At 38.8% G+C, this 27,391-nt stretch overlaps 1 long non-coding RNA gene across 3 annotated transcripts; it reads left to right on the forward strand.

The window, feature by feature from the left end:
• The first annotated feature begins 1,087 nt into the window (after nucleotides 1-1,087).
• LOC134485972 (uncharacterized) lies at nucleotides 1,088-16,468 on the forward strand. 3 transcript variants are annotated; one of them, XR_010064446.1, is made up of 4 exons: nucleotides 1,690-1,873; nucleotides 6,859-6,966; nucleotides 10,969-11,064; nucleotides 15,878-16,468. It is a non-coding gene; the product is annotated as an uncharacterized LOC134485972 (long non-coding RNA). The 3 variants fall into 3 exon arrangements; XR_010064448.1 differs by lacking the exons at nucleotides 1,690-1,873; nucleotides 6,859-6,966 and adding an exon at nucleotides 1,088-1,409; XR_010064447.1 differs by lacking the exon at nucleotides 6,859-6,966.
• Nucleotides 16,469-27,391: the final 10,923 nt, after the last annotated feature.

A 27,391-nucleotide genomic window follows, 5' to 3' on the forward strand; every position in this document is an offset into this window, starting at 1 on the left:
AATTATCTTTTAAGACTCGAGTGGATTTTAATTCTATCCACTGGGTTTCCTGTTAAATATGAAAAGCAACGTTAAAAGACAGTGTTCTTTAAATTTGTTTATTCAAACACATCTCCTCAAAGTTCAAAGAATGGCTGTCTGCCTTTAATTTAAAAACTAACACAATTTGTAAAGTTTAAATTAAACCCAATGCTTGAAGCCACACTAATTCTTTGCTTATTGCCAGGGTGATCCAGTTTTCAAGGCACCAGGAAGCCAGTATCTTCTATCAGTATAGTTGGGTGTCTATCCTAGGCTCTGTGGAACGGTTACGGTGTTCCTTTAGAAGCTCAATTTTGATTTTTTTTAACTTTCTCTCACTTAGGAAAACATCATCAACAATGACAATAACAAACCCTGCAGGATCAAAGCGACAAACGAAGAGACTTGATATGCCATGGTGGGGGATACCCAGGGTGGGTGGGGGATACCCAGGGTGGGCTTTCACCCTCTCAGAGGAGAAGTCGGAGTGGGCATGGGAAGAAAGACTGTGGGAGGGGGACCAGGAAAGGGGGGGCAGTGATCGGGATGTAAGGTGAATAAATAAATTAATTAATGGGAAAAAAAGCTACAAGATAGTTATTTTCTCTCCTTATTGGCCTGTCTCTCCATTCTCTGTCAGAAGATGTGATTGATATCCAATGTTTCCTAATCATGTTTACCTTGAAATGGTAAATAACTACAAGCAACTACTAGGTGTCTTGCATTGAGAGCTTTCTGAACACAAGAAAGCTCTAGGTCATGAAGGTCAAGGCCTGAGGGAAGAACTTACCGATGTATTGTTAGATGAACATGATGTCCAACTGCCTTGGACATATGTTAGTGTCTATAGATTAGCATGGTTCTTAGCCTTTTTGGACAAGCTTGTGTTTGAGGTGGGCAATGGTTAATGCAACGACTCACAGCCTCTGTCAGTGCTGAGAACAGGTGACCCCAGTCTTCAATGGAACATCTATCTGCATCTTGAACCCCAACCCAAAGCTTACAGAACGTCACAGAAGAGAAAGGGGGGCGGGTGGAGAATGTAAGAATGGTGAAGGGTAAAAATGCCGTGAAAATGTCTTTTGGACAAGTCAGGTCTGCTGCACCTAGAAATCCACAGCAACAGCAGCTGTCTGGAAAGACAGGGCCTATCAGCATTGCACTATGGGATAAGGCCCATCCCTACATCAACTCCAGGCAGGGGCACCATTCTCAGGGGTGTAGTCACTGGGGATCCACTCATGTTCATGGTCCAATTCCACCTTCACCCACATAGCAGCCTTAATTAAATGCAGTGGTCCACAAAGAACAGAGGAGAACAGAACGGAACGGAACGGAACGGAACAGAACTGATGCAAAGAGCCATGAGACCTGCAGGAACAAAGAAGGTATTCCACGAGAGAGAGAGGGGGGGGAGGGGAAGGGGAGGGGGAGGGGAGGGGGAGGGGGAGAGGGAGAGAGGAGAGAGGAGAGGGAGAGGAGAGGGAGAGGAGAGGGAGAGGGAGAGAGAGAGGAGAGGGAGAGGAGAGGGAGAGGAGAGGGAGAGGAGAGGGAGAGGAGAGGGAGAGGAGAGGGAGAAGAGAGGGAGAGGAGAGGGAGAGGGAGAGGGAGAGGGAGAGGAGAGGGAGAGGAGAGGGAGAGGAGAGGGAGAGGAGAGAGAGAGGGAGAGAGAGAGGAAGAGAGAGAGAGAGAGAGAGAGAGAGAGAGAGAGAGAGAGAGAGAGAATACCAACAGAGAGAATACTGTTGCTTGTGTTGAGATTCCAACACTGCCTGGTTTCCAGTTTTTAATCTTGCGGCAGAAGAGTTATTTTTAACTGCTAAAAACTTACAAACGAACCCACTTGATCTCAGTGAGTACATTCCTTTCTGCCAGATGTGGGACCGAGATGTCCTGTGAAATCTGGTGCCCGTGTAAACCTGTACACATGAACCAGTAACTCGGTCAGGTAGACGCAGCTTGGCAGCTCAGTATCTCCACATTCCAGATCCTCTCGCATATTGTTTTCTGACGTTAAAGGAAAAAGGTTCACTTGGATTTTTAACTTGCAACTGACCAAATTTCTTTATTCGTTAGGACATTCAATTCAAATGTGAGACCCTTCTGTTGCAAATGTATATATATATAACATGTGGGGTGTGTGTGTGTGTGTGTGTGTGTGTGTGTGTGTGTGTGTGTGTTTCTAGTTTAAATTTAGCCAATCTCTCCTACTTATTTCATTGTCTTATTTGTTTAATAATTTTGAGACCCGACATCACTGAAAGCCCAGCATAAGGAACGAATGAAGTCCTAATGTTTTGTTTTACATAGGCAAGGCCATGTCAAGGACCCCAGTGTCTCAGACTTGTGGGATTGGCACAAATTTCCATGGTAAGACTCAGCAGGATGGCAAAACCTTCCTCGGGACTGAGTATGAGTGTTGACAGCACTCAGGAAACACCCACCATCACTTTTCTCATTCCAGACATTTAGAGCCTGCAGACTGCTCCCCTGTAGAGACTGTTAAGAAATTAGCTGAACCTTAGACAGAAAATTCTTGTTCAGCTGCACATGATAACCTGATTCATTTTTTTAAAAATCTGCTAACAATAACCCAGCCTCCTTGTTCATCTCTGTACAATAAACACCCTGAGCTTCCAAGACTCTGTGTCTTCTCTGCCGGAAAGGCCAGATCACCTGATCCCAGCGTTTCCGTGCCTAGGCGTCTGCCATTTCTCCACTCCCATATCACCCATAGGTTGGCCTAAACTTATTATGCAACTGAGACTGTCTTCAAACTCCTAATCCTTCTACCTCAGACTCCTGAGTACTGGGATCATAGCTATAGTCCTCTACATTTGGTTTCTTTCTTACTTAAAATAATTTTTGTCTTTATGATTCTTCATTTCTCTTGAACTATATGTAAGCATGTAATGCATCTGAAGTAATTTCAGAAGGAAATCACTTAAATTTTCAGGATGAAATTAGCTTTCTAATAACTAAAAATAAATATAAATTTATTGGTTGTTGGTTGTTCACAGATATTAGATTTTTAGGTAAGCCTCATACATTGTACATAAAACAAACCCATGGTGTAGAGCATAAGGTAGGAAGTTATTCAGATGCAAAGAAATCAATATTTAGTGGATGGTAACGTAAATAAAATGCAGGTATCTGCCATAGCATCTCTTTAAAGTCCTGCCATTGATTTGGAAGGTCATGGAGACATAGCGTAAGCAATTGAGATTTTCTTTGTTTTTCCTCCTGAACTTAAGACAACTGCAGTCAGCAAGAACATTATACTTGGTATTTTACAAAGGAAAAGAGTGGATGGGGTGCCTGTGAGATCTTATGCTTTTACCAGGAAGCAGATTTTCTTCTGAAATCTCCCTCCAGATTCTCTTAATGTCTGCTGGCTAGAGCCGTGTCATGTAACTTTTCTAGACAAAAGAAATAAATGCATAGGAAAAGTGGCTAGGCAGTGAGTGTGAAAAGGGGCACGCTTTTAGACATTTCAAATACATAACGAATGCTATGCATATAGTTATGGACCCTTATAAGTAAGTATAGTTGGGTCATAAACTGAGTATAGTATTAATACACTCATGTTTAGGTAAATAAAGGCTTAGGTCAGTGGTTCTCAACCTTCCTAACGTTATAACCCTCTAATACAGTTCTTCATGTTGTGGTGATCCCAAACATAAAATTATTTTCATTGCTATTTCATAAGGTAATTTTGCTAGTGTCATGAATCATCATGTAAATACCGGATGTGCAGATAGTCCTAGGTGACCCCCTTGAAAAGGTCATTAGACCCACACAAAGGCTGTGACCCACAGGTTGAGAACCTCTAATTTGGGTGCTACATGTATACATAGATGTGTGTGTGTGTGTGTGTGTGTGTGTGTGTGTGTGTGTGTGTGTCTGTGTGTTTACTATTCTAATCCCACAAAGTGAATAAGGACTAGGGCTTGGGCTTAATTCAAGGTGATCTTGTCCAATTATGATCTGTGTAGGAAAAATCTTTTCAAAGGTTCAAAGGCTCATGTGTTGAAGGTTTGGTCTTCAACTGGTGGCAAGTGTGAAGTGATTGGGTCATGAGAATGTTGACTTACTTCATCCATGCACTAACCCTTTGAAGCAAGTCTGAAGTGATTGGGTCATGAGAATGTTGACTTACTTCATCCATGCACTAACCCTTTGATGCCATCAAAGCAGACTGAGCAGTTGGGAAGAAGAGACTCCTTGGAGAGAGTATGTTACTAACGTGTGTGCTGTCACAGGGTGTATCTAGTACTCAATGCTTTCTTTTTCTCCTTGGCTTTCCTGGTGGCTGTGAAGTAAGCAGCATGTATCTGCCCTTCCTCTGGAGCACAGTATCTTTGCCTTGTCACAGGCCTAAAAGCAATGGATGCTGCTACTCGTAGAGACCTATGGGATGTGCACCAAAATAATGTTTTCTTTTTTGAAAATTGATTTTCTTATATGTATGATATCACAGAAATAAAAAAGCTTGGTTTTTATTTTATATGAAAGTAAAACCTGGTTTTACTTACAGTTTATGTGTTATATTATGTAGTAAAAGTGACACACATCTTTAGTCCTAGACTTCAAAGGCAATGGGCAGGAGGATCTCTATGAGTTCAAGGCCAGCTTGGTCTACAGAGAGAGTTCTAGGACAGTCAAGACTACACAGAGAAACACTGTCTTGACAACAAAACAAAACAAACAGTATATTCATTTAAAAATACATAAGTACATGGATGCTAATCTAATAGTTAGTGCTAATTAGTTTGAAATTCCTACCCAGGACACGATCTACTTTTCCATGGTGCCTACTAAGTAAAACTAAACATACCACCATTTAAAAAATATATCCTGAAAGCCAGGAGTGGTTGCATGTGCCTTTAATCCCAGCACTCAGAAGGTAGGTGAGTGTGTATTTCTGGGAGCTCAAGGACGATTTTGTCTATATCGAGTTCCAGGGCAGCTATAAATTAAAAATGAGTCCCCATTTCAAACTTTCACATGCATGCACATAAACATGCATGCACGCAGGCATACAAACACACGTGCGCATGCGTGCATACACACACACACACACACACACACACACACACACACACACACACTGAAGTTTAATATCTCTCTTGTACCTAGTATGCACAAAACCCTGGGTTTAAATCCTATTGCTGCATAAAACTTGGTGTTTTGACATGCCTGTCATTCCCACAAGAGGCAGGAGAATCAGAAATTCAAGGTCATATTCAATGTAGAGAGTTTAAAGTCACATCAGGCTAAGTGAGATTCTCTCTCTCTCTCCCTTTTTCTCTTTCTGTGTGTGTGTGTGTGTGTGTGTGTGTGTTTATTCATTCGTTCTCTTTAGAGAAGATACTGTAACACAATATTCCTACAATATAATATTTACTATGTCTAGAACACTGACAAAATTAGTAAACATGTGTAAAACTAGTAATATTTAATCTTTTAGCCAGAAAAGAAAGTAGTTTGAATGAATCAACTCCAGCATAGTACAGACTTATAAATATGCTCAAATTTATTAATCATTTTGTCATGAATATGCATATCAAGACTGTTGTACACCTTCAATGTATCCAATAATAGTAGAAACATAATTAAGAAAATGAATCATGAACAACCATGCAACCCAATCTACAAATAAGAACCAGTTAGAAATTCTCAAACTGAGAAGTCGATAGCTGAGATTGTGAAGTTTAATAAAAGGCTTCTCTGTTGGAAGGAGAAGAAGAAATATTTAGTCAGCATCAAGATAGATAAATAAAATTGTTGATCTGAGGAGCACAGAATGAGTTAGAAAATTACGAACAGAGCATTAAGAACCCATGAAAACAATACGAAATATTGTAATATTTATTACTAGCCTTCCAGAAGTTAAGGGGGGGAGAGACTAAATTATAGATAAATAATATTTGAATGAATAATTCTTTAAAGATCTCTACAGTTAGGTTTAGTGGGGGCATTTCAACACAGAGGAGGCAGAGGCAGAGGCAGAGGCAGAGGCAGAGGCAGAGGCAGAGGCAGAGGCAGAGGCAGAGGCAGAGGCAGAGGCAGAGGCAGAGGCAGAGGCAGAGGCAGAGGCAGAGGCAGAGGCAGAGGCAGAGAGGCAGAGGCAGAGGCAGAGGCAGAGGCAGAGGAGGCAGAGGCAGAGGAGGCAGAGGCAGAGGCAGAGGCAGAGGCAGAGGCAGAGGCAGAGGCAGAGGCAGAGAGGCAGGAAGCTCCTCATTCCTTGGAGGCTAGCCTGGCCTATATAGCAACTTTCTAGTTGGCCAGGATCAAATGCTATCAGATTCCATCTTCAGAAAGTCTTCAATTTGAAGAACACATAATTTTTATAGTTTCAAAGTGTTCAGCAGCAATTATAAAAATGAAAGTATTACACAGTTAAACTGATGAGAGCAGACAGTATTCCAAGCAACTAGAGAAAAGTTAAGCATCACATATAGAAACTGGATCTAAATAATTGATATTCACATGTTTCCAAACAATGAAACTTAGACAATAAAGAAGGATGTTTAACACCCTATGAGAAATGGTTAAATCGACGGTTGAATATAAAATTATAAAATTATATCTCCAATGAAAATATTCACAGAACAAAGCAAAACAGAAAAAAATCTCAAGGTAATAATTCATAATTAAGCATAGTAGATCTGATTACAAAATACTAAGAAAATTTCTTGAGTTTGAAGTGGACAACCCTACATGAAAGCTCGTATTTATAAGGAAAACAAAAAAATATAGCACAAACGATTTATTGATGTTAGGCATAAACTATGTTATCTACTAATCTCAAAATGATGTATGTCTTAACAACAGCACATCAAGAAGCAAGGAGCTGAGCTGACAACCAAAGGAAAGGATACAAGTCACTGCCCATGGAAGGGTTTTGACATTTGCTGGAGATGAATTTGAACTCATCTGTTGGTAAAAACAGAATCCAGTGTAGGACTGTGTGTATGTGTGTGTTTGTGTGTTTGTGTGTGTGTGTGTGTGTGTGTGTGTGTGTGTGTGTGCAGAATTTATTAGAATCAGAAAAACAAGGATGGGTACAAGAAAAGTAACGTTATGTCCTTAGAAACAGGGAGATAAAGGAATGAGGTTGTGCAGAACAGTACTAGGTTATGCTTCCAGAAAAATCTGCAAGACAGATTGGAGTGGGGATCATTAAGCCATATTTGCCTTTTGTAGAGTCCGCTGTCTTGTCAGGAAGGGCCTGCCTTGGTATTAAAGTGAGCTCGGGGATTGGGCGGAAGCAGTCTGTGGGTGGCTTGGCCGGTGTGAAGGTGCTGGATCAGACGAACTGCCATAGGTTGTTAAGTTGATTATGCTCCAGCCCAGGAGCAGAAGTGAGGCATGCACACCTTCTTCTCAATTGTAATGAAGCTACTGGATGGCCAAGAGGTTTAATACAGAGAATATCTGACAGCATGCCCAGTCAGCCGATCTTAGCATTTTTACATTTCTGTGTTATGAAATACTTGACATGAACTTAAATATGATATCTAACAATGAAATGTGGTTCAGGACCAGCTTCAGCTATCAAATAAGATCCTGTCTCAGAAAATCAAACATAAACACATTCAAAAAAATATAAGAAAATAGGTCATGTCAAAATTTGGAACTTAGGGGGATGTTGGCCTGGAAACCAGGAAGGGGAATAACAATCGAAATGTAAATAAGAAATACTCAAGTTAATAAAGATGAAAAAAAATTTGGGACTTGGATGGAGCTAAAGCAGTCCTTGGAGAGAGCTTACTGTTTTGCATGGAATCTTAGGAAAATCACAATGTATTGGTAAATCATCAATAGACTGAGAGTCAAAGTATAGAAAACAATAAGTTGATCTAGGAAGTAAATGGAACCAAATTAATATCTCTCATAGCTATTCTTTATCTGATGAAAAAGTATTTAAGCCAAAATTAATTACAAGAAATGAAGAATATTAATTATTTTAATAAAGGTAGCATGTAGTAGAAGGGATACAACAACTGAAGATAATATGCATTATACCCTGACATTTCCAATATCATAAGATAAGCAATGATAGAGAGAAAACTTTAAATAGAACCTGGTATAATAATAATAGCCAATGATTTTAATAGTCAATTTTTATCTCTAGATAGGGCAACGAAACTAAAAGTGAACAATAGCAAAAAACTCCCACAGAATTAAATCACTTACCACTCAACTGGATATAACAGCTATATAAAGAACATTCTATCCAATAGAAACAGAATAATTTTTTTCATGTGATCAAATAGTTTCTTCTTCAAAAGAGGCCACATTCTAGGCAACGTACTAAGCCTTAACAAGTAGAAGAGAATCAAAATATTTTTATTGTGTGGAATCAGTATATACTGCAACAAAATTTAAAACCAACATCAGGAAAATGTCCAGAAATTATACAAGTCCATGGAGAGCAAACAACGCACTCTTGAGTAACTAGTAAGTTGTTGTTGAAATTAAGGAGAAATTTTAAAGTTCCTAGAGCTGAATGAAAATTAAGAATGGGTTGCTAGAACATTAGGATACAATTGAATTAGTTCTCTTCAAGATTCCAGATAAGCAACAGTGATGAACTACATAGTCTTCAGCAAATGAGAACAAACTAAACAAAACAGCAATATATGGTAAGGAAGAATAAATATCAGACAAAAAACAATGCAATGTAGACTAATAGAACAACACAGAGATTCAATCCAGGGTTTGGAATTTTTGAAAACAAAGCAAAACAAGATTAACAATTTTGTAGCTAAAGTAACCAAAAGAAAGAAGAAAAGATCCAAATGTAAATTAGAGTAGAAAAGAAGAAATAGCTAGTGATTCTAGTTAAATAGGAGGAATTATTAGAGAGTACTTACAAAACTTATTAACAGAATAAAACTGAAACATTTAGAAAAAATGGACAAATTCTTAGACATTTAAATCCATAAAATGAATAAGATTTACCAATTAAAATCAACTTAATAAGTTCTACACAAATAAAAAACAATTAGAAAATTATCAACCTGATTGAAGCAATAGTAAAGCTTCTTAACGAAGAAATTTCCAGGGAATAGATTCATTGTTAGGTAATGCTATCCACCAGCAGTAACATAAAACAGGGAAAGAATGCTTCTAAACTCACTTTATAAGGCCAACTATGGTGGATTCAAGATGCTTGTCTCAGGGAGTGGCACTATTAGGAGGTATGGCTTTGTAGGAGTAGGTGTGGCCTTGATGGAAGAAGTGTGTCACTGTGGGGGTGGTTTTTGAGACCCTCCACCTAGCTTCCTGGAAGTCAATCTTCTTCTGTGGTCTTTGTAACAAGATGTGGAACTCACAGTTTGTTCTCCACAACCATGCTTGCCTGGATGCTGAATGCTTCCTGCCATGATGATAATGAACCGAACTTCAGAACCAGTAAACCAGCCCCAATTAAATGTTGTCCTTTATAAGAGTTACCTTGGTCATGGTGTCTCTTCACAGCAGTGAAACCCTAGCTAAGTCACCAATGTTACCTTGATTCTAAAATTAGATGAGGATTCCAAGAGGAGGGCTCCCCCTTCGCAAAGGGAAAGAGGAGAATAGAATTTGGGGAGGCTATATATAAGGGGGTACTGGGAGGAGGAGGGCTGATATTTGACATTCAATAAATAAATAAAATAAATAAATAAATAAATAAATAAATAAATGTAATAAAAAGATGAAAAAAAGGAAAGAAAGAAAACTAAAGGCCAAATTACCCAAAGAACAGAGACACAACAAAAGTTCTCCCTAAAACTTTTACAAGCTAAATTCATAGACCTATTAAAATGGTTATATACCATAAAAAGTTGGTTTTATCCCAGGAGTGAATGAAATTTGATTCAAAATACGAGAATCAACACATGTAATTCAAAAAGTAAGTTGATTGAAAAAAAAGAAATTATATAAGTATCTCAAGGCTAACAGAAAGGGCCATCAATATAGCTCACTGCTCCCTTATAACATAAGTCCCAAAAGAACTATGAATAAAAGGAATATATCCCAACATGATAAAGACTATTATGACAGATTTGTAGCCCTGATTGTCCTAAATGGGGGGTGGGGGGAACTGAGAGCATTTGTCTCAGTCAGTGGTCTGTTGTTGTGAGGAGACACCATGACCACTGCAATTCTTATAAATAAAAGCATTTAATTGGGGCTTGCTTACAGTTTAGGAGTTTAGTCCTCATTATCACAGTTGGGAACATGGCAACATGCAGGCTGACATAGTACTTGAGAAGAAGCTGGGAGTTCTACATCTGGATCTGTAGACAGCAGGAAGAGAGACACACTGGAAGTGGCTTGGTCTTTTGAATTCCCCAAAGTCTACCCCCAGTGTCATACTTCCTCCAATAAATCCATAACAACCTTCACCAACAAGTCCACAGCTCCTAATCCCTCTGAAGTGGTGCCACTCCTTGATGGCCCAGCATTCAAATAAATGGGGCTATTCTTATTCAAACTACCACAGCATTCCTTCTGAAAACTGGAATGAAGAAGGGTGCCTGCTCTCTACACTTGTTCAATGCAGTACTCACCTTCTTAGAGCAGTAAGGAAGGGACACAGGTAGGAGTAGAAGTTAATCTGTGTCTATCCAGGATATGTTCCTATGCTTAACAGATCTCAGATACTAATGAGAAGGCCCTCAGGCCTGATAAACATTCAGCCAAGCATCAGGATACAAAAATCACTGTACGAAGATCAGCAATATGTTTTATATACTAATAACAAAATTGGAAAAAAAATCAAAAGCAAGTGTGGAGGTTGAATATGCTGGGCTCAGGGAGTGGCAGGATTAAAAGGTGTGGCCTTGTTGGAACAGGTGTGGCTTTGTTGGAGGAAGTGTGTTACTGTGTGGGTGGGCTTTGAGACCCTCCTCATAGCTGCCTAGAAGTCAGTCTTCTCTTCTTTCCCTTCAGATCAAGATGTAGAACTCGCAGCTTCTCCAGTGACATGCCTGCCTGGACGCTGCCCTGCTTCCTGCCTTGATGATAATGGACTGAACACCTGAGCCTGTAAGCTAGTGCCAACTAAATGTTGTCCCTTATAAGAGTTGCCTTGGGGTGGGTGGGTGGCCCCATCCCTCAACCAGGGGCAGTGACTATCCACTGGAAATGGTCTCTAAATGTTCTCTCTTCCCTTTATTAGGTAATTTGGTGAATGTCCTCTCTGTTAGGTCCTGGAAACCTCTTGGGTCATTGGCTTCTGGGACTTTGCAGTGGCTACTGCCAGCTCCCCCTCCCCCACTGCTACTCTCCTCCTTTCAAATTCCTGACCCATCTCCTCCCATATCTGCACTGTTCCTCCTTCCCTCTCTCTCCTCTTTTCCTCTACTCCCCGAGCATACTTTCTTCCCTCTTCTGAGTAGGACTGTAGCATCCACATTTTCTGTATCCATCTCTCTGTTCAGGGGCATCTGGGTTCTTTCCAGCTTCTGGCTATTATAAATAAGGCTGCTATGAACACAGTGGAACAAGTGTCCTTGTTATATGTTGGAGCAACCTTTGAGTTAATCCAGAATTCCTCCTGTCAAAAGGAAATGCAGGGATAAAGAGTGGAACAGAAACCGAAGGAAAGGCCATTCAGAGACTGTCCGACCTAGGGATCCAGATCTGCAGACACTAAACTCAGTCACTATTGTTGATGCCAGGAAGTGCTTACTGACAGGAGGCTGATATAGCTGTCCCCTGAGAGGTTCTGCCAGATCCTGACCAATACAGATGAGGATGAATGCAAGGAAACATCAGACTGAGAGCGGGGTCCTAGTGGAGAAGTTAGGGTAAGGACTGAAGGAGCTGAAGGGGTTTGCAACCCTAAAGGAAGAACAACAGTATCAACAAACCAGACCCCCACCCTCCATAACCCATCCCCAGAGCTCCCAGAGACTAAACCACCAACCAAAGAGTTCAAAATGGAGGGACCCATGGCTCCAGCAGCATATGTAGCAGAGGATGGCCTTGTTGGACATCAATGGAGGGAGAGGCCTTTGGTACTGTGGAGACTGGATGCCCCGGTGTAGGGGAATGCTAGGGCACTGAGGCAGGAGTGGGTGAGTAGGAAGGAGAGCACAATGGACCCCGAATAACCTTACTGGAAGGAGAAATGTTTGAATCGTAATAATACCAGATTTCAAATTATACTGCAAAGCTGTAATAACAGACCATCACGGCACTCATACAAAACAGCATGCAGACCCATGGGATAGAACAGAGCCCAGAAGTAAACTTACACAGCTACATAGACTCAGTTTTAAAAACAAGAGTATCAAGTTTATACAGAGGAAAAAAAATAATCTTTTGTCAAAGGTACTGAGAAAATTCTCTTTACACCTGTAGGGGAAATGAAATAGCGCTGTAGTCTCACCTGCACACAAGGCAACTGAAATGGGTCCCTGGCATTAGTGTAAGCCTGGAATTTTGATGTTTCTAGGGGCAGATAGGCAAAACCACTCAAGATACAGGCAAGGAATGTCTAGAAAGGACTCTGCCACCACAGGAAACAACCCCTAAATATGATTACTTAAAGTTAAAAAGCTTCCTCACACCAAAGAAGATATTATCAGAACCCACAGATAGGAAAAACACGTTTTTTGCACCTCCATTGCAAATAGAGGATTAGCATCCAGACTGTATAAAGAACTACAGAAATAAAGAACCAAATAAAGCATTGCAGGGAAAGAGTGTCTTTCGGACACTCCAGGTCCATGCCACACACGTACTCACAGAGCCCATGGCTGCATGTGTACGACTCGCGCAAGATCAAGCCAGCCAAGATTCTACCATGGACTGGGGAGGGGTGCCATGAGTTTCCATTCTGAGAAAAGGAACAATCCACATTTGATGGCTTTTGAGGAAAAGAAAGCCAGTTTACTTCAGGGAAGTAGCCACTGAGAGGGCATACACGCTCTAGTGAAAACCCCACATCTGCGCACATTGGAAGAACTAAGCTGGGCTGAGAAATTAACATGAAATCTGGAGAGAAAGTCGCGTGGGAAGAATCCGAGAAACAGGAATGGGGAGTGCTTTGGTAAGAACACAGGGAATGCATGTATAAAATTCTAAAAATAAAAGACGTTAGAGAAATTAAAAAACAAAACGAATCAATAGGTGAGCCAAGGAACGGAACAAAGAGACTAAAAGTGGCCAACCAATATTTGACGAAATGTTCGACATCCTCAGCCAGCAAATAAATGGAAATTAAAATTGCTTTGAGGTTCCTTTACAGCCTATTCAGAATGGCTGTCCTAAAGAGAACTAATGACATCAAACACTGTGGAGAAAGAGAGATTCCTTCACTGCTGGTGGCCACTCTTGTTAGTTCTACACATGGCTGCCCTGAGACTCTGACCTAGTGAAAAGAGGCGAGAAAAAGAAATAAATTTATAAAAATTGAACATTAAGTAAAACCTTATTAACCTTATTTATAGAGAAATATCCTAAGAAACAAAACCAATTACTAATATTCATAAGGAAATAGAATAACTTTGTATAGTAAGGTTCTATTATATGCAACAATTTCCATTTATCTATAATCAACAATTGGAAATTAAAATAACACAATTCTGAAGTACTTAGGGAGACTACATCATTAAACAATGTGTGTTAAGTATATATGTGAAATTAATACATAAAAAACCAAAACATTTTTAAGAGAAGCTAAGACCAAAATAAGTTAGGCTGATCTATTAAAAAATTAATACAGCTAAAATTGCAGTTTTCTTTTAATTTAATTATAGATTACATAAAATCCAAGTAATAGTCCAAGTTTAGCTTTTTAAGACAAAACAAACTAACAAGGGGTTCTTGGTGTTTTATTCTGTGGTTCACCGCTATGAGCAGGGTAGGTTAGAACTCTGCGGCTGAGTGAACTATAACCTTAACCCACATTCCAAAATCGTTGTGCAAGTTTAAAAAACGCTGAAAAGAATCAGAATAATTTGGAGGGGAAAGAGACAGATTTGATCTGATCACGATAGCTACTGAGAAATTACAGTGAATGAGATTATGGCATTGGTGTAAGAGTAAATAAAAAACAAAATAACAGGATAGAAAGCTTAGAAATTAACTAAATGTTAATATTTAGTTGATTTAAAAAAGAAAAACTAAGGTACCAGGGGAATTTAATGGTACAGAAAAGGTCTGTTCAACATAGTGCTGGGACTACTAAATAAATGCACAGAAAGTAGTAAACATTGATTACTCCTACGTTGCACAATACATAAATGCTAATTAGTCTGAAAAGAAGGTCAACAGGAGACTTCATATTTCCCGAAGAAAATAGAGGATTTAGCATAATTTACTCTTCCTGTGCCTTTCCCATTTCTGGGTTTCTTTGGTAATCCCTCCCTGTTTATAATGGATTTGTTGATTTTCCACCCCTCCCTCATTACCATCTCTCATTTCTCCCTCTCCAGCAGAAACCCTCATTCCCAACAAGTTCCCAAAGAGAACACCTCAATCTTGGAATGATTGAAATTCGGCTTTAAAAAGAGATAGACAATTAAAGACTGAGATACTAAAAATATATTTGATCATTAAAAATGTTAAATGAAAATGGTTTTAACAACTTCTAGTCACCAAAGGATCCTGTTGACAATAATCTATAAGCTGGCCACAAAGACGGGCAGACACTTACAAAACTTACTTCTTTTTATTAAAGTGCTTGTAGAAGGAACATATTAGAGGCTCCCACAAAGTATGAAAATAAAAGAGATGAGCAATTCAATTTAAAACCCAGGTGAAACCTGAACAGACACATGGCTAGTAAACACAGGAAAACATGTTCATCAGCACCCAGGGAAGGAGACAGGTATTCACCCATCCACGCAGTTAAAGATGATAAGATTGACATTTCTTGAAGAAAAAAAATATGTGAAATTTGTATCTCTTTAAAGAGGAATGTTTTGATTTTGTAAAAATAGTAATTTCTACAAAACAGATGATGTATTTGTTCTTTACAGTAATCATATTTAGGAAGTTAGGGTGACTTTTACAGATGTTATGCTAAATAAAAGAATCCAGGTATAGACAGTAATATACTATGCAATTCTGTTTATGTGACATTCTAGAAGAGATGGAACTAATTAAACTTGTGTGAAAAAAGTTTGGCTGTGATTGCTTCTGGGATAGATGCAGGGTGGCTTGGGAAGCAGACAAGAGAGAGATTTCTCAGGGGGAATAAGCATGTCAGGGGTGTGAGTTTCTATGATGCTGAAATTTCTAAAACTACTTTCTGGATAGTTTAAGTTTGATGAAATAAATATATACACTCAAAGTAATAAGAAACAGTTACTTACTATCAAAAGAATTAAAACATTTAGAGAGAAATGCCTCAAAAAGTCCTGTGCTATTGAAGTATAATGTGAGGCATTAAAAAACACTTGTAAATACATAGATACGTATATGTACACACTTGATATGCATACTTGTAAATACACAGATACGTATATATACACACTTGATATGCACACTTGCAAATACACAGATATGTATATATACGCTTGATATGCACACTTGTAAATACACAGATATGTATATATACCCACTTGATATGCACACTTATAAATACAAGATATGTATATATACATGCTTGATATGCACACTTGTAAATATACAGATATGTATATATATGCTTGATATGCACACTTATAAATACAAGATATGTATGTATATATATACATACATACATATATATATATATATATATATATATATATATATATGCTTGATATGCACACTTTATCTCCAGGCTTGGAAGTTCTAGGCGCAAAGGCACAATGGAAATGACCAACAGCTCCCAGATCTTCATTGTAAATATTGTTTTCCACAGAAAGAAGACAATAGACCTTGAAGATACGGCTATCTATAGTCAGGGTGAGAACAAGGTAAGGCTCTAACCCTCAATAAGGAAGGACATGCTCAAAAAATGAAGAAGACCCAGGAGAAGCACAGGGGCAGTTTCAGCTCTGAAGCACCCGGTCCTTGCAGGGTGTCACCCTCACCCTTGCAACAACACCAGGTGCCACAATGCTCAACCACACGAGAATTAGTGAGACGTTTTGAACCCATCAAGGAACTGAGAGCAACCTTCTTGGAATCCATTTTCTAAAAAATAAAGACATTTTCAGATCTGAGAGCTAATGAGCAAAAGGAACTGAGAACATGAGACGAAATATCACCCTGAAAACTGGGGAGACCGATGGTCTTGAATGATACAGCAACTGTGACCTGTTTACTGGGAGCAGAAACTGCTGGAACCCTGGACAGAATGGACCACCCAAAAGATGCTTGTGAACTGCACTGTATGACAATGAGGAGGGCCCAGGGACAAAGACCTCCTTGGGCTTCTCCTAGAGAACACTGGCAGCTTCTTGTGTGGAAACTTTGCATACACACTAAAACGGTACAATTTATTCCATACGATGTTTGGCCTCTGAGCTAAGGTGTCAAAAGCAGCGTTGGTGGGCGATGCCTGAATGATGTCATACGAAGTCAAGGCACACATTTTATGTGATCAGAACCAAGGATTTTAAACATCTCAATGACGTATTCTTAAAACGTTGTGTTGGTGTGGATCTGCAGTTTAAAAAGTTTGGAGACCACCCGAGCTCCTGACACTGGTCCACTCCCTGACAGCTGGGAGTCAGCATCGGGGTAACTCTTAGGTAACCTGAGACTGGAGTGTTGGGCTAATCCAAGCTTCAAATTAGCATCCTCTTATGGAGGCTCCTCATTTTATCGATGTAGCGAGGGCATCCCAGGACAACTTGACGTAGAATCAACCAAGCTCACGGATTTTTATAGTTGCAGAAAAGATAGCAAATCTATTCTCCTACCAAATCTATAATATAATTGCACATTCAAATGTAAAATATGCTAGTTTTTAAAATGTTATATCTAACAGTATATGAAACCCAATTTGAAAAAGTTCCAATCTATAAGTCTCCGTTTTAACAAACTTCATCCCCAAAACCTAAAACCTTTTGTTAGAAGGTGGGGAGACACAACGTGCACAGCACAATATAGAAATATTTAATGTTGCATTACATTCAAAGATACAGTTATTTTATGCTAATTGCAGTTTTGAGGTGGGGAGGTCTGTTTTGGGACATCAACAAATTGTGTTATTTGCAACATCACTAGATGCTTTCGGAGTTCGATCGCTGTGGCATCTTTAGGGAAGGCTTGTAATTCAGCAAGCTCTGTTTCAGCTAGCACCACATTTGCATCCTCTAGTTCTTTGCTAGTGCATTCTGCAAATGTTAAAGTTAAGATCATGTCATTAATCGTAAGGGTGTCAAAGGGTCCCAGCACCGAATTGTCTGTGCTTCGTCAGCTGCAGTCCACATTAAAAGTAATGCTGTGGTTTTCCTTAGACTTCTAAACTTATATTTCTTGTTTTCTACAAAACAATTCCTCAGTTGAATTTCTGTCTTCCCAAGGATCACCTCTAGTTTGATCTTACGTATTGTTCTTTTAGCACCCATTTCAAAAATCGCTGCTTTATTTTTTTTTAATTAATTCTTGACATCTAATGCTTTGGGGCCCCTTTTTTCCTAAGACATTGAGAACTATCATTAGGTTGTGTACTTGGGATCTTTCTGGACTTTTTAACGTGAACATGCATAGCCATACACTTGCCTTTTAGAACCTCTGTATTTGTATAACAAAGTTTTTAGTAATTTTGCTTTCATTCTCATTTGATACTGATTTCTTAAGTTTTACTCGCCAATTTTTCAAAGATCCACTTGTTGTTGAAGAGTGTGTGGTTAAGTCTCTGTGTAATTGTATGGTCCCTGTGGTTTGCTTGTTACTGATTTCTACTTTTATTTCCTTTTGTCCTTATAAGATACCATAGATTATTGTCATTCTTTTATACTTTTACACTTATTAGGCCTGATCCATGGCTTGAATGCAATCTGTTTTAAAGAATGTTCCATGGGCTGCTAAGAGGAAAGGGTATTTTGTATCTTTGGCAAAGTATTACATATATATATATATATATATATATATATATATATATATTACATATATATATGATCAGTTAATCTTGTTTGATACAAGGTATAGTTTACCTGTTAGTTTTCCTTGATATTCTGTTCAGATTATCTACCTACTGATGATATTGGAATATTACAATCATGAGCTATTATTGTATAAGGGCCTGTCAGACCTTTATTTTTGTTGTTTAATTAAATTAGGAATATGTGTGTGTGTGTGTGTGTGTGTGTGCGTGTTCATGCATGTGTGTGTGTGTGTGTGTGTGTGTGCACGTGTAAGTAGAGTTTTAAGGGAAGGCGAGAAATAGAAAACTATGTTAAATGGAATAATACAAGAAGATGGAGACTTGAGAACATCGTTGAAGGAAGAGACAGGAGCAAGAGGTGATTTTAAAAGAGATAAATTTAAAACTTGCTTCATTAGAAAGAAATCATTTCTCACCATTGACAGAGTTAAAACATACTGTCAAGATCACATAAGAAGGGGAATAGAAAACAAGACACAAAGTATTTAAAAAACCCAGCAATACTGAAAATATAGAGAGAAAAAGAGCAAATATAGAAACCAAGGAGAAAAGCAAACAAGTAAACAGAAAAACCTCATGTCTCAATAATAATAATAAAATGCATAAACACAGTTAAGGAAGTAGAATATATGTGCCTGTAAAATGACAGTGGTCCTGACTAGGAGCAGAAGACCTGCGAAGGTGAAGCCAGACAAAATCAAAGCACGAGTAGGATAGGGGATCATGGATTCATCATGAGTTGAGATATGGGAAACCGATAGCTTCCAAGAGAGGGAGAGTCACTTTTCCTCAGGTGTCTGGCTGTTGGGAGGCTACCCCTGCTCCAGTACAAAATACAATTCAAGGTATAGGCATAGGCCAGATATTTCTGAGTAAAACCCCAGTAATGCAGGTAGCCCCCAAAATGTCAAATCAGATTTCAAGAAAATAAAAGCCGCCTGCACAGAAAAGAAAATCATCAACATAATGAACAGAGTTGGAGAAAATCTTCATCAGCTACATCTCAGACAAGAGTTAATGTAGGAATATACAAAGAACTGCACAAACTTCTGTCAACCAATGGATAGGCCAATGGATTAAGCAGATGTTTCTCAGAAGAAGAAATACCAACAAGTGAATTAAATGTGTTAAGGCTCTTTAGCCCTCAGTAAAGAATACAGATTCAAATCACTCTGAGATTCTATCTTACCCAGTGTAGCATAGCTACCATTAGGGACACAAATGACAAGAGCTTCAGTAGAGTGACGTGAAACCCTTATTCAGTTTAGGCAAGAGGACAAAATGGTAGGGTCACATGGAAATCAATATGAAGGGTTCTCAAAACCTACAAAAAGAACCACCATATGACCCAGCTATAGCATTTCTGGTCACCCACCGCAAGGACACTTTATCCACCACAGAGACACTTGTATAGCAATGTTTCCTGGTATTCTATTCTCAATTGCAAGGAATCAGCCTAGATCAGTCATAATTTCATGACTGGATAATGAAAATATGGTACACATAAACTATATGGTTTTATTCTGCTGTAAATAAAAATGAAATTAGTAGTAAGATGAATGAAAATATTTAAAAAAAAAAACCCACATTCAGCATAGTCATTTGGGATCAGAAAGACAAATACAAAATGCTTTCTCTTACATGAAGATCATAGCAATTACTTTTCATGTATGTATATTTATGTACGAATGAGTGGAAGTAGAGATCAGGAAAATAGAAAGGAGCTCCTCAAAGGAAAAGGAAGTTTTAAGAAAAGAGGGTGAGGAAGGTAACAGGACACATGTGATAGCAAAGTGGAAGGAGAAATAGGGAAACTAGAGGGGTGCAAATTGGGAGAACAGGGAGATGGGAGAGAGAAGCAGGTATGTATGAAACTATGTATGTATGTATACCTGTACAGAAGGATACAGATGTCATGAGGAAACCTGCTACTTTGTATGGTGACTGGCTGAGAGGTAGCTCAATGGTTAAGAACACATGGTCTTGCAGAAGACCCGGATTCAGTTCCCAGCAACCACATGGTGGTTTACAACCATCCATCATTTTAGTTCCAAGGGATCTGACACTCTCTTTTGATCCGTGTGGGCACTTGGCATTCATGTGGTGCACATACATACATATATGTAGATAAAAAACACTTGTTCACACAAAATAGAATAAATAACATCTTTAAAGTTTAAAATATATATTTAAAATAAATGAAAAACCTAATGAAGGAAGCCTTTTCCAAAATATAAGCTAGTCAAGAGATAACTGATGGGTAGTTATAAACTTATGACCAGCCTACAATCCAGCTTTAGGTACTGATGAGACATGATTACATCAGTGGATAGGTAAGAAGTGTAGAGAAATCCCATTCTTCAAAGAGCAATGGCCGGGAGCCGTTTTGAAGGGCAATCTTGATAACTGAGCTACCCCCAGCCTGAAAACATGGGACAGTCATAGGTCAGGGAGCATCAGTGTGGTTTCTCACAGCCCTAGGGTTAGAGAAGGCTCAGAGAGACAATTGAGGAAAGAAAGGGAGCAACGGAAGGTAACAGAGGACTTGCATAAGGCAAGTCAGCCCTTGCAATACCTAGGAGTAGATCATTTCAACTAAGAGTGATCTTGCAATTTGACAGCTCTGAATCTGACATCAGCTAGAGTAATCAAGCCCTGGAAACACCCAGTTGTCATTCATGGCCGTAGAACGTGAGGTGTCAGAGGACTAACCACAGTTGTATTCCTTGGGCAGAGGACTGACTTCAGGAGACTGTGAAAGCGCAAAAGTCCTTTCGTCTGCACCAGTTTCAGTGTTGTGCTTGCTGTGGTGCCAGGTCAGATCAATCAAACCCCTGAAGTGAGATCTCAGTACCGTACTATAACTAGCTTACGTCTGCACGCCCTGCAGTATTGAGACCCTGTGTATTCTGGTCCTGGATGCCTTACCTACAGTTAAGCTGTTCTCATGGCTCCCTGGCACTCCCCAGCTGTCTGTTTCTACTCTGTTTCCATGAAGTTGCTCCTACTCCTACACTAAAACCAAAAACAAAAGTATAAAGGCGTAAACATCTCACAGATCTTTCTATCTTCTAAATAAACTTCTTGGTTTTTCACAATGTTGTTTCTCCATGCAAGGTTTCTCTAAATGTGTGCAGCATGAACGTGTGCATGTGTGTGTGTGCACATGTGCCTGTGAGTCCATGTGTGTGCACGTGTGCATACTTGTGTGTGTGTATGTGTGTGTATGTGTGTGCGTGTGCGCGCGAGCGCACACGTGTGTGCTGTATTCCAGGTTTGGTTTTCACTACTTCATTCTCTTCTTTCTGTTTAATTTCTGCAGGTGGTATGAGCTCCTTGATTGTCTCACGTGTGAGCATGTGTGTAGGTTTTGAAGATACCTAGCTATCCTAGTACGTATCAATTTAGTAGTTTACATGGATGGTCTCCGTACTGGCTGATTGACAAAGACAGCAGGTGGGATCTGGCACGTAGGCGGTGGGAGGTGAGCGTGACTTTCCAAAAGCTCTTATTTAACATCCCCCCGAAGAAATCAGAAGATACGACGGGCAAAATTAAGGTCATAATTGACCTTTCAAACGAAATTGAGTTGGAAGTAAGACCGAAATACGTTAGATTTTAAAAGTCAATTCACATAGAAGGTGCACTTTTGATTCGCATACACAGGAAAATGAAGTTCCTGGGACTGCTGTTTGGATGTGCTAAGTTTAGCGCCTTACCCATGGTGGCCAGGATAACAGCTGGGGGTATTTCACAATGTGCAATTCCCTTCTTTTCCTGCTAGCGTTCCCAAACTTAGCTTAGAATTCTTGTTTGAGTGAACATCTTACATTAGTTTTCAGAGCCCTAAATCATTCCGTGGGGACATCTTGATATTTAAGCATACGAATCCCATTTAAAACAGAATCGACAATTACTCACCAAAATTTATTTTACTTTGAAGTATTTCATTAAGTTATTATTGTTTGGATAATCACATCTAAATCATAACATGACACTGATTTTTTTTAATGTTGTAATCTGAATATTTCTTTATTTAAAGAATGTGCTAAGTCACTCCTTCCAACATCTGGGGCTGAATTTTCTTTGTATAATAGACCTCACTACTTTTCCAACGATACCTCTTTCTTTCTTCTCGAACTGTATATGCAGTTCATGAATTGGGTTTCTATCTCAAATATAGTATAGGTATAAAGCACCATAAAAGGTCCATATCGTCACAGTTCATATATGTGCCTTAAGTGAGTGACCGCATCAGTGAAACTATAATTTCAGAAGCCCTAGCAAAGATATTGGGGGTTGTATAGGAGAAGAAGGAAAATTTTAAACCATGAGTTTGCAGAACGGTAGTTAAAAAATACCTCTGTTCTTAAATGCACATGATTAAGTTAATTCCTTAAAAATTAAAGCTTCCAGGTTGGGGATTTAGCTCAGTGGTAGAGCGCTTGCCTAGCAAGCGCAAGGCCCTGGGTTCGGTCCCCAGCTCCGAAAAAAAAGAAAAAAAAATTAAAGCTTCAAGCACGACTTCTGTGACATTGACACTAATATTAATTTAGAATCCAGTTTATTTTCCTGACCCGTATGTGTTGGTGAGGTGGCTTGAATACGAACGCCCCACCCCACCCCACTCGGTTTGTTTATCTGAATGCTTAGTGACCAGGGAGTGGCCCTATCTGAGTAGATCTTAGGAGGTGTGGCTTTGTTAGAGGACGCGTGTTGCGGGAGTGGACTTCAGTTTCAAAAAGCCGGCAGAAGATGCGCACTCCTCTTTTCTGCTGTCCGCCTGCCTACTGGCCGCCATGCTTTCCACGTGTCCTGGTGATAATGGACTGGATCTCTGAAGCCGTGAGAAAGCCCCCAATTACATGCTCTCTTTTAGAAGAGTTACCAGTGCTTCTTCACACCATTAGAACCCTGACCAAGACAAGTAGATATTCTACAGAGAGCCATATCAAAACTGTGTCAATGTAAACGTGATATTTCTCCGTTGTATTTCTGAACCACCTCCTCCTGGACTTGATACTAGAACCCACTTAGGCATTCAACACCAGCATAGACTAATCTTAATTTCTTTTATCCCCGTGTAGGTTATCTTCTCAAGATCAACAAAGCTTGAGTTTCTTCTATTCACACACATCTTCCTAAATAGAGTTTTAAAGGTTTCTTTCTTATTCAGTCCACTCTTCCAAGCCACCAATTTCATTAAAAATAATACATATGTTGGGGAGATGACTCACCTGGTAAAGTACCCGACACATAGATATGAAGAACTGGCTTTCATCTCCAACACCTACATAGAAGCTGGACATGATGGCATTGTCTGTAACCCCGTCACTGACAAGCAGAGACAGGCAGATCATGGACGCTCATCTGCCAGTGAGTCTAGCTAAATCTATGAGGTGCATTTGAGAGATGTTGCCACAAAAATAAGGTGAAAATTCAGAGTAGTGGTTCTCAACCTGTGGATTACGATTCCATTGAGGGTCAAATGACCCTTTCATATGTGTTGCCATTGAAAAGCAGAGATACTTTCATTATGATTCATAATAGTAACAGACTTACAGTTATGAAATAACAATGGAAATTTTATGGTTGAGGCTCACCAGCACATGGGGAACTGTAAAGAGTGACAGCATCAGGAAGGCTGGACTACTGGCTTTGAGGAAGACACCAAGGACCTATGTCAGGTCTTCACATGACATGTCCCCTAACACATTCGCATATGCACCTGTATGTATACACAAATCTGTAGGCTGCATATATACATGGATATATATGTACATAGATGAAGAAAGATGTAAGTGCTGCATTTTTTCCCACTTAAATATCTCAGGTAGCATCTCTCATTCTGACTTACAATTCTTTCTCTTTTTTGATTTGAAAATGCTTTTGTCAAACATAAGCCTGTTACTATTAGTGTATTGTATAGTGTGGGTTCAGGTATTTTATTGATTTTCTTCTCTGCTCATCAAAGAATTGGTCAATAGTTTGTTTTTCTGTTATTTTCTTATCTGGTTTTGGTCTCAGAAAAAAAATGTAGATTTTATTGAAAGAATTCAGAAGCATTCCTCTCCTTTTCCTTTTTATTTCATAGGTGGTTTGAGGAACATAGGTGTTAGTTCTTTAATGGTCTCATAGAATTCAGCTATGAAATCATCTGGTCCACAGCTTTACTTTAGAGACGTTTTATTTCTAATTTAATCTCATTGCTTATTATGATCTGTTTAGGGTTTTACATATCCTTTTGATTCCATTTTAGTTGGTCATATGGGTGTATGTATGTATGCATGAATGTATACATAGGTATATATGTGTGTATGCATATATGTGCACATATGTACATATGTATTGATGCATTTCTTCAAATTTTCTAATGTGTTCAAACTGTTTTAAAATCATTTTTATTTATCTCTGGATTTTGGTGGTGTCTATTGTAATATCCTCTTTCTCTAATTCTAATATCCCACAATTTTATTAATTCATGTCTCCTTTCAAGGAGTTTGTCAATTTTATTTATTTTTCTAAATAATCATTTTAAAGTTTTTCTTTAATTACTCAATAGAATCTACACTTCTCTCCACTTTATATTATAATATGACAGTTCTGGGCTTCTTCTGATTTGACAATTATACCACACTCTTGGTCTTTGCTGTAGTCCAGAGCAGTTATTTCCTGTTTGCCAGAGAAACACTTTCTCGATTTCTTTTGCTAATTCTTAGCAATGTTCTCACTCTCTGCTTCAACACTGAGATTGCTGGTTAGAATTCTTCAGCTTCACCAGGTTAAATATTTCATGTGTAAGTTCTCAGACTATTCATCTGTGTAATTCTGGGTTAAAATTGCTCATTCAGTTAATATTTTACTTGTGGATTATAAACCTTATTAGGATGGGATATATGCTGTGTATTTACATACATACATACATACATACATACATTCATACACACACATACCTATGTACATGCATACACACATACATATGTTCATACATAATACATATGTACATACATATGTACATGCATACATGTATACATACATACATACGTACATACATACATACACATTTCAATCCTGATTCTTTTATATGGCTGCCATTCCCTTCATTCTTTTCATGGAACAATCATGACTCATCTTCTCCTCATTCTCACATGTTTCTTAATGTGGGGAACAGACTATGTGACTGATACTTCTGAAGTAAAAAATTACAGTTTCCAGCTCCCTCTCTTGTCCTCCTCATTGAGTGTGCAGATTATGGAAATGGAAGGACTGTATTCTGCTCTGAGTCTCTATGTCAAAGCTTGCAAAGACAAGCCGTATGTGAGGAGCTCTTTGGTGCCTAGGTCTGTTGGCCTGCAGGGCACTGTCTACTGAGATCTGGGTTGATGAGTTGGAAACCCATTTTTCCATATCTGTTTGCCAATCTTATTTGTCGGATTTTCAGTACTAAAGACCACATTGCTAAACACTATTCATCACATTTCCTCTTTTACTTGTCTCTGGTTTAGGAACAGAAGCAGCAGAGGCTACGTGCTGGCTCCCAGTGAACATTGTCACTCAAGCATTACTGCATTCTACTGCTTCTGAACCCTGCGTTTAGGGAATAAATACTTACCAAATATCTACTGTGCCCGGAAGTCTCTAGGTAGAATAAGTAATCTGATTTTTAAGATTGAACCATTAGGGGTTCTATTTCTTCTATTTTGTTTGGGTGGGCTGGAATTTGAGGTCATATTGTTCTCGGCGTGTTTCAAAGATGTAAAATTCAGTTTAAAAAGTGTTTCCTGAGGGTCCTTCATCCATCACCCTGGTTTCTGTGCTGTTTATTTTCCTAAGATGCTCCTTACTTCTTCTCGGTAAGTAGGATGCATTGTTCTTTAGGCAACTAAATGTTTTTAACATTGTGCCTCTGTGTTTGATTAACGCAATTTTCCTTGCAGAATATTTATAACTACACTTAAGCCATAGCAGTTTCTATGGTAACATCATAACTTTCTAACATCAGACTCCAATGCAATCAACTAAAATGACTATCACGCTCCAATTCCTGTTTGTTTCACCTGCAGAATTCTTCTGGTCTATTGTACACACATGGATTTTCCACATCTGAATTGATTTGGGAACTATAAGTCATTTCAGACATTCGTGTTTGGAGTTAAGATGCTGGCCAAATTGATTATATTATATAGAGAGCATTATATGACGTTGATCTAGTTTTTACAAAGTTAGGGCCAGTTTTACATGGGCCGGCAAAATATGGAATCTCGCTATTGTCAAAATATTATAAAAGTAAATCTCACTCATTAATCTAATTTGATATATATTTAACATACCACAAAATTTTGATTTCATTGTTTTTCTTTATGCCACAATTGTAAATGACTATTCTGAACATACACATCTATATGATAATTGGTATTATCTTTTACATGTTCCCCAGAGGTGGAAAATGGTGAAATTCTTATGTTTGGATACAGATAAGATATTTCTTTGATTCAATCTATTCATTTGAGCCTGTAAACTCTGGAAAGGACTTACATTTCCTTATTCAGATAAAGAGTACTTTAACTAATGCTTCTTTTTTATCTATTGATTCAGTAAGAAACACAAAGACATGTGTGACAGAATCTAAAACATGTATGAAAGTAGTTGAGTTATATCCCAATGCAGAAAATGAAAGGCCAGAAGGGGAGAGGACTTTATATGTGTTAGCATTATCTCAGATGCTCCATGTATAGACTCAGAAAAGTTCAATTGTTTGGAGAATGTGCAGAGCTATAAACCAGAGAAAATATTTTATACTAATTTACCATGGAAGATACAATATCCTTCATGTCAACATATATAGAAGCATTCCTTTTGTAGTATGCCTGTCCCACTCCCCCTGCATATACTAATGTTGGCAACAGTGTTAGATTAGTCTCAGGTGGAGATGTTCTGGGTAACGAACATGGAGGTTATTAGATTCTTTGCTGGAATAGATCCTGGTGTGCTTTGAGTGGATTCCTTTGGCACTTGGGGAAATATGCCATTCTCTCTAGTCTGTGTATTAAGGGCTTAGCACACAATTAAAGGCTGACCATAGTGGTTGGGAATTTATAGGAGATGAGGTAAGGGCTGCCACAGAGAATAAGGAGGCAGTTACTAATAGGTCAGAGAAATCGACTTGAGAATCTCAGTTCAAATCACTAAGGCAACTGTTTCTCAAAGTCTGTTGCATGTCTGGAAACTGTAATGTGGTTGCATAACCAGAGGGAGCCCCTCAGCCACTGTCTCTGCCTCAGAGGAAAACAGCTTACCCGAAAGTCACACACCAGTCTC

This window comes from Rattus norvegicus, chromosome 2, assembly GCF_036323735.1.
Source record: "Rattus norvegicus strain BN/NHsdMcwi chromosome 2, GRCr8, whole genome shotgun sequence".
Taxonomy (NCBI): Eukaryota; Metazoa; Chordata; class Mammalia; order Rodentia; family Muridae; genus Rattus; species Rattus norvegicus.